Source organism: Pteronotus mesoamericanus, unplaced genomic scaffold, assembly GCF_021234165.1.
Source record: "Pteronotus mesoamericanus isolate MK-2021 breed Mesoamerican mustached bat unplaced genomic scaffold, CSHL_Meso_final contig_55, whole genome shotgun sequence".
NCBI classification, from domain to species: domain Eukaryota; kingdom Metazoa; phylum Chordata; class Mammalia; order Chiroptera; family Mormoopidae; genus Pteronotus; species Pteronotus mesoamericanus.
In genome coordinates this window covers 6,651,838-6,665,878 of record NW_026555198.1, presented here as the reverse complement: position 1 = coordinate 6,665,878, position 14,041 = coordinate 6,651,838, and the positions used below count along the sequence as shown (strand labels likewise).

At 36.8% G+C, this 14,041-nt stretch overlaps 1 pseudogene; it reads left to right on the top strand.

Annotated features, from left to right (window-relative positions):
- Positions 1–12,379: 12,379 nt before the first annotated feature.
- On the top strand, positions 12,380–12,500 carry LOC129075563 (uncharacterized; annotated as a pseudogene).
- The last annotated feature ends 1,541 nt before the right edge of the window (positions 12,501–14,041 follow it).

The following is a 14,041-nucleotide window of genomic DNA, read 5'->3' as shown; positions in this document are numbered from 1 at the left end:
GAAATAAGGCAGGGGGAGAAAGACACATACCATTTGATCTCACTTATTAGTGGAACCTAACCAACAATACAAAGATGCAAGGCAAATAAGACCAGCAACACTAAAGGAAAAGAAATCAACAGAGACAAGAGGGAAGGAGGGAGGGGTGGAGGGGAAAAGGAAGGGAAGAGAAAAGTCAAGGAACATATAGCAAAGACTCATGGACAAAAAGAAACGGGAAGAGCTGAGTGAGGGAAGGAGGGAGGGGGAAGGGAAAGTGGTGGGGGGGAGCAGAGACAAATGTATTTGAAAAAATAAATTAAAATAAAATTAAAAAAAGAAAAATATTGAATACAGAAATGATGCAGAGAAACTGAGTTTTCTTCAATATACTTTACTTGAAATTCTCAGTGCTTTGAGTATGAGGTTGGGAGTAATGGGAAATGAAATGAACCTCCTAACAAGAAGCAACAATTTTTCAATACAGTAATACTGAGGCACTAGAAAGGAATTGCACTGAGGTTTACCCATCCAGGGCAGAACTCTTGTACAATGTTCTGCAGGTCTCAATTCAACACTTCTGTGTCCAGGTTAACCACTCTTATGGGGGTTTCTTGGTTGAGTTGTAATGAATTTCTACAGTTCACTTGTCTGCATTGAGGTCATGCTGTGCCTGGCAGTAATCGCCACTGCCCTTCAGAAGCTCCATAACTGTGTGACCAAGAATACCACAGAACTGAGGAGTATGTTTACTCATTGAGGACTGTGGCATAACCATACAGCTGGTCCTGAGGCAGATGTGACATAGATGGCAGAGATGGCGGAGGCTGCAGGGCAGGGAGTGGTGGTATTCGTGGCAGCACTGCAAAGGCTTTGCAGACAGTGGCCGGGGCACCACAAGACTCTACCATTCCAATCTCATATCATGTTAAAAAATTAACCCAAAATGAATCATGGACTTAAATGTAAAATGCAGAACTTTAAAAGTTTTAGAAAAAAAAGAGAAAATATAATCTAGAGTTTATTAGAATTAAAAACTGCCACTCTCCAAAAAAAGCCCCCTGTAAGATCCTAAAATGATAAGCTAGAGAACATCAGATTTCAGAAACAACACAGGGGACAAATGATTATTATCTAGAATATACAGTGTCTGGCACAAATAGTGCCCCTTTTTTATTACAAAATCACGTTGTTTTTTTTTTTTTTTTACAAAATCATAAGCATTAAGTCTGTAACATAAAAATATCACACTGAAGTACACCATATGACATTTTAGGTGAAATGGTCAAATTAAAACTATAAATTATTACACCCATATTATCACCCTACCAACCACACTCAAGCAGGCATTACTTCTGCTGGACCCTATAATAATGAAATCTTAAAACTCAACAGTATACAACAAGTAATTTGACTTTTGATTTCCAACACAACATGTAAGGAACATACAATTTACCCTTTCATTTTGTTGACTTGAGAACCCATAGAGAACATTTATGAGTTTATTGGAGTCAAACTGACAATGCTGGGAAGTAACATCTCAATGCTACAAAGAATAACAGTTGTACAGTTTCCTTTATACATTTAGAATTAAGGAAGGAACAGTAAGTAAAAGTGCACGAAGGTGGAGAAAGCAAGGCAGGGACTGGATTACAGGATAGTTAACCAGATTATGTGCTCTCTTGAGGGCCCTTAAGCTTCAGAGGGGTATGGAAAAAAGAAGTATTTCAAAACTGTGTTAACTTAGAAGTGGAAGAAAAATGGGTAAAGTCTGCTTAAAAACCCTTTATTAAAGAAGTTATAGGCCTGGGCCCTGACTACCCACTATGACTTACCCAATTAGTAATTGATTATCAAATCACCCTGAGAACTTACTTTTGGTCACTTCACTTGTAAATACTCCTTCTATCACCCAGAGTTTTAACAAATGAAAAGATGAACAAACTGAAAAATGAACAACTCAGTTCCATTAGAGAGTGAGGTCACAGGGCAAATTGTGGCCTCCAAATGTGAAAAGACAGGCAGGAGGATGCAGAAAATCTCATCATACAGGAGCAGAAACTCGCAAGCACAGTCTCCATAGGAACCAGTACAGGGGTAGGAAACCTGAACTGTAACTGACAAATTGCTGGAAGCTCATTTTAGACAAGTTTAAGTTAAAAACTCCAGGGGACCCCAGGCATGGCGAGGAGGGCTTCATACTTTTGTCTGTTTTACCTCCAGGAGCTCTACCAGGTCTTTACAGTGAATATCAGAGGAAAAGTTCCCTTGTGCTACCCAAAAAGGAACCATTTAGAAATGCAACAGAGCATTCTGTTTTTCTGAACAAGATCTGCCCTGCAGATAAACTATTTAGTAGAGCTTAATTTGCTAGAATTTTATCAAAGACTAAGCTATCTGGGCGGGAGGGAAATAACTACCCTTTGCCAGCTATAGTTTTTCATGTAGGATAAGGGAAATGCTCAACTCCAGCCCCCTCTATCCACAATGTCCCACCTGAGGGGGCAGGTGAAACAGAGAAAAACTGTGAAGTTTATAGCCCAGAGGCACTAGCTTGCTAAAAAACTGAGACCTAATCAAAAGACTGTAAAACACTTTCCCTCCTCTGCCATATTACTAAAGGCCTTTTTACTCAGTACATTCTGTTCACTTTTTCACCAAAAATCACAAGGCACCATAAAAAACAAAAACATAGTTTGAGAGACTGAAAAAACATCAGTGCCAGTCACATATAGCAAGAATGTTGGAATTATTTGGCTAGAAATTTTTTAAAAATTATGATTAACATGTTATGGGATTTAATGAGAAAAGTAGGTAACATTTAAGAGCAGATAGATAATGTGAGCAGAGAAGTGAAAACTCCAAAAAAATAAAAAATAAATGCTAGAGATCAAAAACCACTAACAAAGATGAAGAATGCCTTTGATGGACTCATTAGTGTACCGGTCACAGCTCAAAAAAAGAATATCTGAACTTGAGGATATGACAGAAAACACATCCAAAACCAAAAAGCAAAGAGAAAACAAACAAACAAAAAATAAACAATGCAAGAACTGTGGGACAAGTATAAAAGGCGTAACATATGCCTACTAGGAATACCAGAAGGGGAAGAAAGAGAAAGTTACAGAAGAAGTATTTCAAGCATGCTATAGACTGAATATTCATGTTCTCCCAAAGTTTACATGTTGAAATCCTAACACACAATATCATGCTATTAAGGGTTAGGATACGTACCTGGCAGGGGTGATACCATGATCATGAAGAGTTAGGACCTTTGGTATATGGTTAATAGTTCTTAGAGCCTTTCCCAAAGGGACCTACAGCCTTCTGCAGGGTAACTGCACACTGGGGAAAATGAAATAATCAGACCCTGCTGTTTAGAGTGCTGAACATAAGCTTGTGGTGATGAACTTCCTGTATTTTGACTGTATCAATGTTAATATCCTGGTCGTGATAACGTAGTATAGTTTTACTAGATGCTACCATTGGAGGAACTGGATAAAGTATATAGCAAATTTCTCTGTATTGTGTATTACAACTGCATGTGAGTGGAATATTATCTCAAAATAAAAATAGCCCTGGCTGATGTGGCTCAGTGGATTGAGCGGCAGCCTGCAAACCAAAGGGTTGCTGGTTCGATTCCCCCTTAGGGTGCATGCCTGGGTTGTGGGCCAGGTCCCCAGTAGGGAGCATGCAAGAGGCAACCACATGTGGCTGTTTTTCTCCTTCTCTTTCTCCCTCTCTTCTGCTCTCAAATAAATAAAATCTTTAAAAAAATAAAAATCAAGGGGGTCAAATATATGGTGATAAAAGATGACTGTAGGTGGTGAACACAATACAATATACAGACAATGTATTATAGAATTGTACACTTGAAACCTATATAATCTTATATATACATATATATGTTACATATCAGTATAATTCACAATGCCAAAAGGTAGCAGAAAGTCAACTTCTCATCAAGTGATGAATGAATAAAAACAGTGTGGCATATTCACACAATTTAATATTATTCAACCATGAAAAGAATGAAATACTGATATATACTACAACATGGATAAACCTTGAGAACAATATGCTAAGTGAAAGAAGCCAGTCACAAACTACCTTATACTCGATGATTGCATTTATGTGAAATATCCAGAATAGGCAAATCCACAGAGACAGAAAAAGGATTAGTTGTTGCTAGGGGTTTGGAGGAATGGAGTGTGATTGTTTAATGAGTTTGAAATTTCCTTTTGCAATGATGAAAAGTTTCTGGAACTAGATGGTGTTGATGGTTGCACAACATTGTGAATAATACTAGATGCCACTGAACTGTTCACTTAAAATGGTAAATTGTATGTCACATGTATTTTATATCACAGTAGAAAAATGTAGTAAAAAGTGAGACATCAATATGTTAAAATATTTATTTTGGGGTGAGTGGATTATAAAGAATTTTTATTTTCTACTTTATACTCTTGTACTTTATAAATATTTTAAATGAACATGTATTACCTTTGTCATCCTGAAAAATTATAGAAAGAAATAGCAAAGTATATACTTTAATTCCTAAACCTAAAATTCAAAGAAAGTTGGAGTTAGTGAAGTAGAAGTAAGAAAAGGGATTAAAAACATATTTTTTATAATGGAAAATGACAAACAAGAACACAAATTACATAGTATAGTGTAATGAGTCTTCACTTACCAACTATCCAGCTTCCATATTCATCAACTCATGAAAAATTTTATTTTATTTATATCCCACCTATTTAGAAACAATTAGTAAAAATTGCTGTGGGTGAGTGAAAAAAGTGTGGGCTCTGAAGTGGGACATGTCTGTATTTTCATCTCAGCTCTGCAAGTCTAAACACTTTTGAATCCTAGTTCAGCAGGGGACTTAGGCTGGTTGCATAATCTCAGTTTCCTGATCTGTCAAAAATGATAATAAAAGTGTTTTTAAGTCATAAGTGAAATGACATGTGGAAAAAGAAGCATAAATATATATTATACAGGTTATTGAATTGTATTGGCTATCTATTCTTTTATAGCCTGAACATAAGTCAGACAACCAGAAATTTGGATTTGTAAAAACTAAACTTATCCACATAAGAGTTTATCAACATACATTTGGACAGAGAGAACCTGTGTTTCAGAAGGCCAAAGAAGTCTGTTTGCTCCAATAGTTAGCCAAAATTATTATTAGAATACTCCTTCATTTTCAAAGAATTCTTGTTTGATTACACATTTTATAGTCATCACTTATTTAGGAAATATTGAAGTTTAAGAAAATGATATTTGGAAAATTAAAAATAAATTTCAATAAAGAAATATAATAAACAGGTATTTAAAAGGGTGGACCTTTCCATGTTGATGAACAATTTTAAAAATAAGCATTTTGTATGTTAATTGAATTTCCCTGACACTCATCCATAATTTTGCACATGTTTTAGAACAGATTTTATGATTCTGGGTCATTCTCAAATGATTTTGGTCTGGCATAAATGTAAAGCTTTATAGGATTTAACTCTTAAGCAGTGCTGTGATTTCATCAGTTATGCCCCTATCTTCCTATTCTGCAAAGGCAAGGAGGTTAATTCCCTCATAAGAGAAGGGCTGTTAGAGCCACATGAAGAAGACCTGGCAGACAAATCAGATCACTGAAACAACCACAGTGCTAATGGCTTCTCTACTCAAATAAAAATCCAACTGCTCCCATGCATGGCCCTGGTGCCTAACAATTGTAGAGTCTTTTACAGTCACCTTTAACAAGACTTTCTTACATCTACCTGAGGGTCACAAGCTGAAATTAGGCTTTTTTTTCTAATAGTAAGATATGTTAACTCATTCAACATTTATTAAATATCTTCCATGTCCCATGTTCTATGATAGGCATTAGGGATATAAAGATGTGTAAGACAAAGTCAATGGTCTAGTTGGTCACAAAGTTAGATGAAGAGTGAAGTCTGAACTCACAGATACTGGGATTTTGGAATTGGTTTCACCAATTCCAAATTCATCATTTGCTTTCTAAAATCAGCCATTTTTACTCATCCATTTTTTTTTCAGGATGTACTCATTGGATGGTTACTCTGTTATAGGCAGTATTCTAGGTACCAGGAATAGAAGCAGTCCCTGCCCTCATGGTGCTTATATGCTAGTGGGCAGAAATAAGAAAAATACAGCTATTCATATCAGATAGTGATAAGAATTTTAAAAAGAAAACTATTTAAAGTACAAAGGAATAGAACTTGATAGGGGTGAGATATTGGGTGGTCAGGGAAAGCTCTCTCCAAAAGAAGTCTTTGAGAAGAAACCTGAATGAATGAGATATGGGGTAAGAACATTCTAAGTGACAAAAATGTTGTTGGTGTATTCCCCCAAACAGGAAGGATGTCAGTGTAGCTGGAACAGAGTGAGCAAGGAAGACAGTGAGTGGTCATTTAGAGAAGAAGTCAGAAGTGGCGAGGCAGAGAAGGCTGTGGAGGGTCTGTAAGTGATTGTATGGGACTTGAATATTATTCTAAGAGTATACTTGGAAGCCACTGGGTTTTAGAATTGTCAACTTATAGATGGCATTTATACCCTTCACAACAGCATGGATGGAACTGGAGAGCATTATGTTAAGCGAAATAAGCCAGACAGTGAAAGACAAATACCATATGATTTTACCTATAAGTGGAACCTAATCAACAAAACAAACAAGCAAGAAAAATATAACCAACAACATTGAAAGAAAAAACATACCGACAGTAACAAGAGGGAAGGAGGGAGGGGGATAATGGGGAAAAGAAGGGGAAGGGTCAAGTCGAGAAACATGTATAAAGGACCTATGAGCAAAAAAGGGGGGAAAGATCAAGGGTGGGAGGTGGGGGTGGGTGAAACAGGGGAAAGTGATGGTGGGAAAATGGAGAGAAATGTATTTGAAGAATAAAAAAGTAAAAAGATAATTAGAAATAAAAAATAAAATAAATAAACTCCTGAGAATGGAAATTCAACAAAGAAGTTAATGTGGAACCTTGGGAGACTGAAAAGAATAGCCAGTAAGTGTAGGAGAGAAGCCTAGGAGAGAGGAGCATCTCAGATACCAACTAAAAATGGTATTTAAGTAGGAAGGTGTGATCAGCTATGTCAAATGCTACTTTATTTATCAAATAATTGTTTACTGAAAGCTCACTGTTTTCTAAGCACTGTACTAAGTGTCTAGGATCCAAAGCTGAACAAAATATGGTTCTTGCCCTGGATGAGTTTACAGTTCTGTACAGCAGGTGGCCAAGAAAGCAGACCATGCTGATGTAGTGTGGTCAGTGCTAAAAGAGTTGCATGCACAAGGTACCAGGGGAACATGTACCTTCTCTATATGTGACTTTCCTCTTGAACATTTAGAGGCAAGTGATTGGCAAAAATAGATCTTTTTAATTTGCAGAGTGCATTGATTGATCACTGCCAGAGATGTACTGAATGACATTCCAGGTTTTATTTCCTAAGAGGTGAGTTATGTATAAGCCAAATCTCTTGGGAGATATTTTCAGAATAGGCAAGTTATTGTTATAGTAATGAAAGCAATTGGTATTCAAACTCTTCTACTTATTCAAAGTAGAATTATACATTGAGAAAAAAGTGTAAAAATATATACTGGTCTCTATATATGGAAGCATCAGACAAATGTTCTTTATCTACAGCAATGGGGTTCCTTAAGGACACTTTTGGGAATATGTAGGAACACACCAGCAGAATTAACAATATACGCAACTCCCAAGGGAAGCTATTTGCTTAAGTAACTTGACTATTTTGATTTTGTTCATTAAAACTATCAATTCAGTTAAGAAATAATAATTTGCTTGACTTTGTTTACTTGTCTGTAGGCAAAACAACCACATAATTGGCTTGGTGGATTTGTTAATTTTAATGCCCCTTCTCCTGGCCTTCAGGTCACAGTGCATACTACTTAGTGTTACATACAAAACTTTTCATAGAGGAAGAGAGCAGAGGAGTTCAAATCACTTACTCAAGACTCAGATGGCTTCTGTTTGAATCCTGGTTCCACTGTTTTCTTGTTGGGTGACCTTGGGCCAGTGTCCTCATCTATAAAATGGGTATAATGTCAGACTGTGACTTGGGTATTGTTGCAAGCATTAAATATTTTATTCTGTGCAAGGTCCTTAGAAAGTTGTCTAGAGCATGGTGAATGCCATATAAGTATTTGCTATTATGATCTGGTTCAACTCCACTGATCTGGCCTCACCAGACCACTTGCAAACATGGCACCTCCCTCCAGATAACCAAAGCTGTTCAGAGAGCAGAGCAGAGAGAGAGAGAGAAAACAGCCAGAAGCCTGGTGTAGGGATCCAAGCCACAGTGGATGGTGTCAGAGAAAATAGAGAGAACCAGACTTACTCAGATTATAGTTTGAAAGTTGGGCTGACAGTATTTCCTAATGTGTATGTAGGGTGAGGAAAATAGAAGTTAAAAAAAAAGACACCTAGATTTTTAGCTGGAGCAATTGGATAGAAGCAGCTTGCAAGGGGAGCATGTATTCTGCATAGGACATGTTATGGGTACTGAGCATCTCTAAGTGGACACCTAAGGTAGGCAGTTGGATAATGCAATAAGTTCAGGGGGAAGTCAGAGTTGTAGAAATAAATTTGAGAATCATTACTACACAGATAATATCTAAAGTGCAAAGCCCTGGGAGTAGTTGACATCAACTAGGGGCTAATAACAACATGTATCTTTGAGGATAGGTATAAGGATTATATGAGAAAGCCACATAAAGTACTTGGCACAGTTTCTGGCAAATATTAAGTGGACAGGGAATTATAACTATTGTTATTGTCATGATTATTAAGAATAATTTATTGCTAATGGGAATTATGGTAAACTTCCATTACTACTTAGAGATGTGCCTCCAAACCCTTTCCTTGTCATGGAACACATATAAAATTATAACATTTGCACAACACACTAACACAACTTCACTGCCAGAGGCTCTGGTTCAGTTCCTGCCCAGCTGTCCCAAGGAATGTGGATATCAATTCTTATTCCAATACTGCATCAAATCACATGGTTGGGAAGTTCAAGCCTTAATACTTAAAGAATGGCATGTGGACCAGAAGTGGAGACATCGACTCAGAGCTTTTTTCTAATGCAGAATCTCTGACCCATAGAATGTGAACCTACATTTTTACAAGCTTCCTTGGTGATTCCAGTGTAGCTTAAAGTTTGAGAAGCACTGATTTATAGGATTGTCATGGAAATCTTAAAACTGATATATATTAATTGCCAAATTTGAGACAACTATTTTTTCTTTCCTCCATGCTTTCAATACAATGTATATATTGTGTACGTGATGGTCACATGGAGAAATTTATAATAGGGTTGTTTTTGCTTTGGAAGACTGCTTAGTAGTGTGTGAAAAGCTCTGGGGTTCATTGTTTGCTTAATTAAGTGTTTTCCATTTTACAAGGGTACTTTATACCCACATTGTAGCCATGTTTATACATGATGACTGGCCTGGGACCATTGCTTAGCTTTGCAGCTGTGACAGTTTATCTTAGTACTGGAGTTCATGGTGGGAAACTTGACACCTCACTTGGAGCCACATTGGTGGCTGCTGCTGAATTGAGCTAATTCCATTTGGCCTGAAATAATGACTCTGAGGCACATTGAAGAAATGCACTATTTATGAAATTTGGTTTACATAGAGGGGAATGTGACTAATTTGGGCCTCCACAAAAAGTCCTTTAATAACCCAGTTTATCTTACCATTCAAAATTTTCATTTGTCCCATATAGATCATACCAAAGGCTAGGCTAATTTGTGAGAAAAATGACTCATTTGTATTTTTGTTGTTAAAATGTTTTAAAATTAAGCTAATAATTTTAATTAAAATTCTATGACTTTTTTTCCATTTAGAAATGTCCAAACTTCCTTTCCTAGCAAGTGGGATCCTGAGGCTCTCACGTAACCCAGAGTGGTTTTGGCCTGACTCACCACAATGCATATTGAGCCAAGAAAATTCTCCCACTAGACATTTCAAAAACAAAAGAGATGGGTGAGAAACAAAAAAGAAAGTTGAGAAGAAAATGTTAGCCCAGAAGGAGAGGCAGTACCTGGATAGAAGTTTCATTCCTCTTCTACTAAAAGCAGCCTGACAGGCAAGTAGGAAAGGAATCTGGGATTTGACAGAGCCTAGAGACATCCTTATGTATTCAATCTTAGAAAAAATAGTTTATTATAGTACCCACAGCCTTGTCTATATGTGGTCAAAGAGTTTTCAGAGAAGGTAGGTGTTTGCATAAGGTAGGACTAGTGCATCTCTGAGTTCAGTCACCCTGGAGTTCAATCTGTGAGTTACACAGTCTTATTGCTGTTTGCCCATAATGCATATGGCTCCTGAAGGTTTTGAAGGATCATGGGCTGCATACAAAAGAAACAGGAAATTATATATTTGGTCCTTGTCATGTTGATATATTCAGGTAGAATGCAGGGGCAAAACTTTCCCAGTGATAACAGTTGATGAAAGAGGCTCACTGAGCAAGGGAGATCTAGCAGAAGAGGACTCTGGACAAAGGGGAAGCCAACCACCAGTTTATGAGGTGACTGTGGACAAGATCCCACTTCTTTTGAAGCCTCAATTGGCTTATTTGTCAGAGAGTTTGGACTAAATGAACTCAAGGGGCTCTGCTGGCACTGATATTCTGTAACCCCAGGCTGGCAATGTCAATCTGAATTTCAGAAAGTGACATGTCAGAAATTTCCAAAAATAGCCATAAAATCAAAATCTCAACTAATATTACCCCCAAGTGTTTCTTTTTCAACAATTAGTGAAGGGAAAGAAATCCAGGGTACCAGAGTAATAGAATTCTGAATAGGGAAGCTTTTAGGAAGAGAAATACAATCAAGCCATTGGTTCCATGCTCCATTCTATGCTCACCAGGAAGCACTCCAGGCTGTGTCCAAGAGAAGGCTTGTGGCATGAGACAAGTACGGAAGGGATGACTCTTGGCGCTCACTTCACAGTGCTCTGTAGACAACCTTCAGTCGCCATGACCAATCAAAAACAAACAGTGGTCAGAATCATCTGGAGGGAAAAACCAAGCATTTTGTATGTTGCAAGTATGCAGGATAAAATAAAAACATGATATTTTAAATCACCTGTCATAATTTCAGGAGAGCAGTTACCATGCTCTTTAATCAGCTACCTTTGCTCACTATGCATTTTCAGAGAACACAATGACATGGCAGTGATTTTTTCACTTTTGAAGAAAGATTGTTTTTCAGGACATCACCCTAATTACATTTTCCCCCAAATACTTTTTAAAAACATGCATTTTAATCATCAAGTACATTTTCATTCCTATCAATATTCATGCAAGTGAGAAATCATAAAAATACAATGTGAAATTGAATAACAATAAAATGAATGACTACAGTCTACTAAGATGAAATGTAAATATTGAACATTCTTCAGTTTTTCATTTCAAGTAGTTAAAATGCTTACTCAAACTTATGGTAGAAACTATGGAAACCTATCAGCCAAACACCAGGCAAAATTTGAAGTAAATCACATCTGTTTACACGATCTCAGTTCAAAGTAGGTTCTTGGAACTCAGGGAAAGCTGCACCATCAGCAATTTTTATGTTGTTCCTCTCAAAGTTCTTTACTCTGGTGTAGGTGATATGAATAAACCAAATTTTTGCCTTGAAATTGGAGGATCTGTGTGTGCATACCTTATCTGCCACTACTCTTGGCTGTGTGACCTCTGGAAAATCACTGAACTCCTTAGATCTTCTATTTCCTCAGCCATAAAAGAGATGATCTGTGTTCATGAAACAGTTACGTCAAATAAGATATAATAATAAAGTATAATAAACAATCTTGTCACACAGTAAAACACAATTAAACCATGGCAAAGTGAATCTGTTACTTAAAACTGCATAGCACACCACTCCAAAATTTAATGGTTTAAAATAATAACAGTTCTACTATTTCTCACTGTTTCTGAGCTTCCAGAATTTAGGAAGGACTTATGTGAACCATTCAGGTTTGGGGTTTATCACAGAATTTTAGGACATCTCCATGCATTCTCTCTACATGGGCTAGTTCAGGCTTCCTCACAGCCTGGCAGCCTCAGGGCAGCTCCTCTGTTTACATGACTTAACTTTAAGTCATATCGTAAGGTTGTGACTTAACTTTGGAAGTCATATAGCATCTCTAGTGGTGAAGGCCATCACAAAGGCCCAAATTCAAGGGGAAGAGATATTCAAGATGTCCAAGCACTCAGTAAAAAGATGATGTGGAATAGGAGATACTGCTGTAATCATACTTGGAAAATATGGTCTGCCACATATATTATTAAAACCAAAACTTTCTATCATTAATGCTGGTCAGATTTAAAAGATACCTTGAAAGATCATTTCTTGGTCTTTTGGCTAAGATCAAGTGTAGTATCTGTTCTTATTAGTTTAAAAGATACCTTGAAGATCTCCAGTGAAACCACTTGCTCAAGACTATTATCCCATTGATAACTTTAGAATAGCATTACTATATCCCACCATCCCCATTTAAGTTGCAAAGAATATTTAAAACTATATGAAACATCAGCTCTGCAGTAGACAATATTCTATATGCTTTATAGACAATATTAGCAAGCTTTAATCTGACATTATAAAGTCAGGAGTATTTCCATTTTACCAAGGAATCTGAGATACAGAGAAATTATGTAACATGCTCAGGTCACAGAAATCCAATTTGGATCAGTCCCTTCTTTTACTACATTTTATGACTTCTCTCTTTAATACCAAATACTTAGCAAACACTTAATGGTAAATTCCAGCTACAATGAAACACACACAGAGACACACACAATCTTCACTCAATCCTGTGAAGTACTATTAACTCCATTTTATAGTGAGAAAAATGAAGGAAAGAAATTACATAACTTGTGCAAGGCCAGACAGCTAGTAAGTGGTGGGGCCTGATTTTGCACTTAGATCTGAATCCAGAATTATTAAGATCTTAACAATTTAGCCTAAAGTAGCCTTTCAACTTATTTTTCTTTTTTAAGTGGAGGGATAGGTCCACACTGGGCATTTGACAGGGGTGGAGATCATGAGGAGATAAAAGGGACTCTTTGAAGAAGCATCTTGTTTCCTGGGAGTGATCACAGGGGTTGTGGTATAACATGGAAAGGCGGTCAATGCACAAAATCAAGAAAAACTTCCTGGTTTTTCTAGAGTGGGCTTAATAAAACTTCAATGACAAAAACTCACCTTAAATCATTGTTTCAGCAAAATACGTTTCCTGTGGTGAAGGGAAAATACAGACCTTAATCAAACATAGTATCCTGCTGTTACTCTCTGTCAGATGGAAGCCAGGCATTTTTTTTCATTTATCATGCATTCTTATTATGCAGATATTTATAAATAAAGCCTCAAATATTTTTTCTTTATCTGTAAAGAGCGGTATCACACAGCTGGTGTTCATTCTTTGCCCTTCACCTTTGTAATGCAGGGTGACGAAAAGTCACTATTTGCATACCTTCATTAATACAAGAAACTTGAAATTCAATTAGAAAGTAAGCAATTCATTTATGAAAGATACAAACTAAACACTCTTATTTTATATATTCAAAGTGACTTCTGCTTTAGTGACACTGCAACTGTAGTTGCTTCTTCTGGAATTGGGTTTCAATGAGGAAATCATATAATAGCTGTGTAATAAAGGACAACACACATAACATGTCTGAGCTTCAATTTATTTGACTTCAAAGTAGAGCTAAAGCCTTTTCTGGCCTCACTATGAGAAATGGGAGCTGAAAGAAAACATTAAACTGTAAAGTGCATGCAGATTGCATGAAAATTTTGTTATTATATTAATTCATATGAACAGATGTATTTTATTTGGTAAGTGAACACAAATATAATTATTCATTGTTTTCTCTTTATTTTTTTCAATTTATTTATTTTTTCAAATACATTTGTCTCTGCCTACCCCCTACCGCTTTCCCTTGCCCTCTCCGTCCTTCCTTCCCTCAGCTCTTCCCCTTTGGTTTTGTCCATGAGCCCTTGCTAT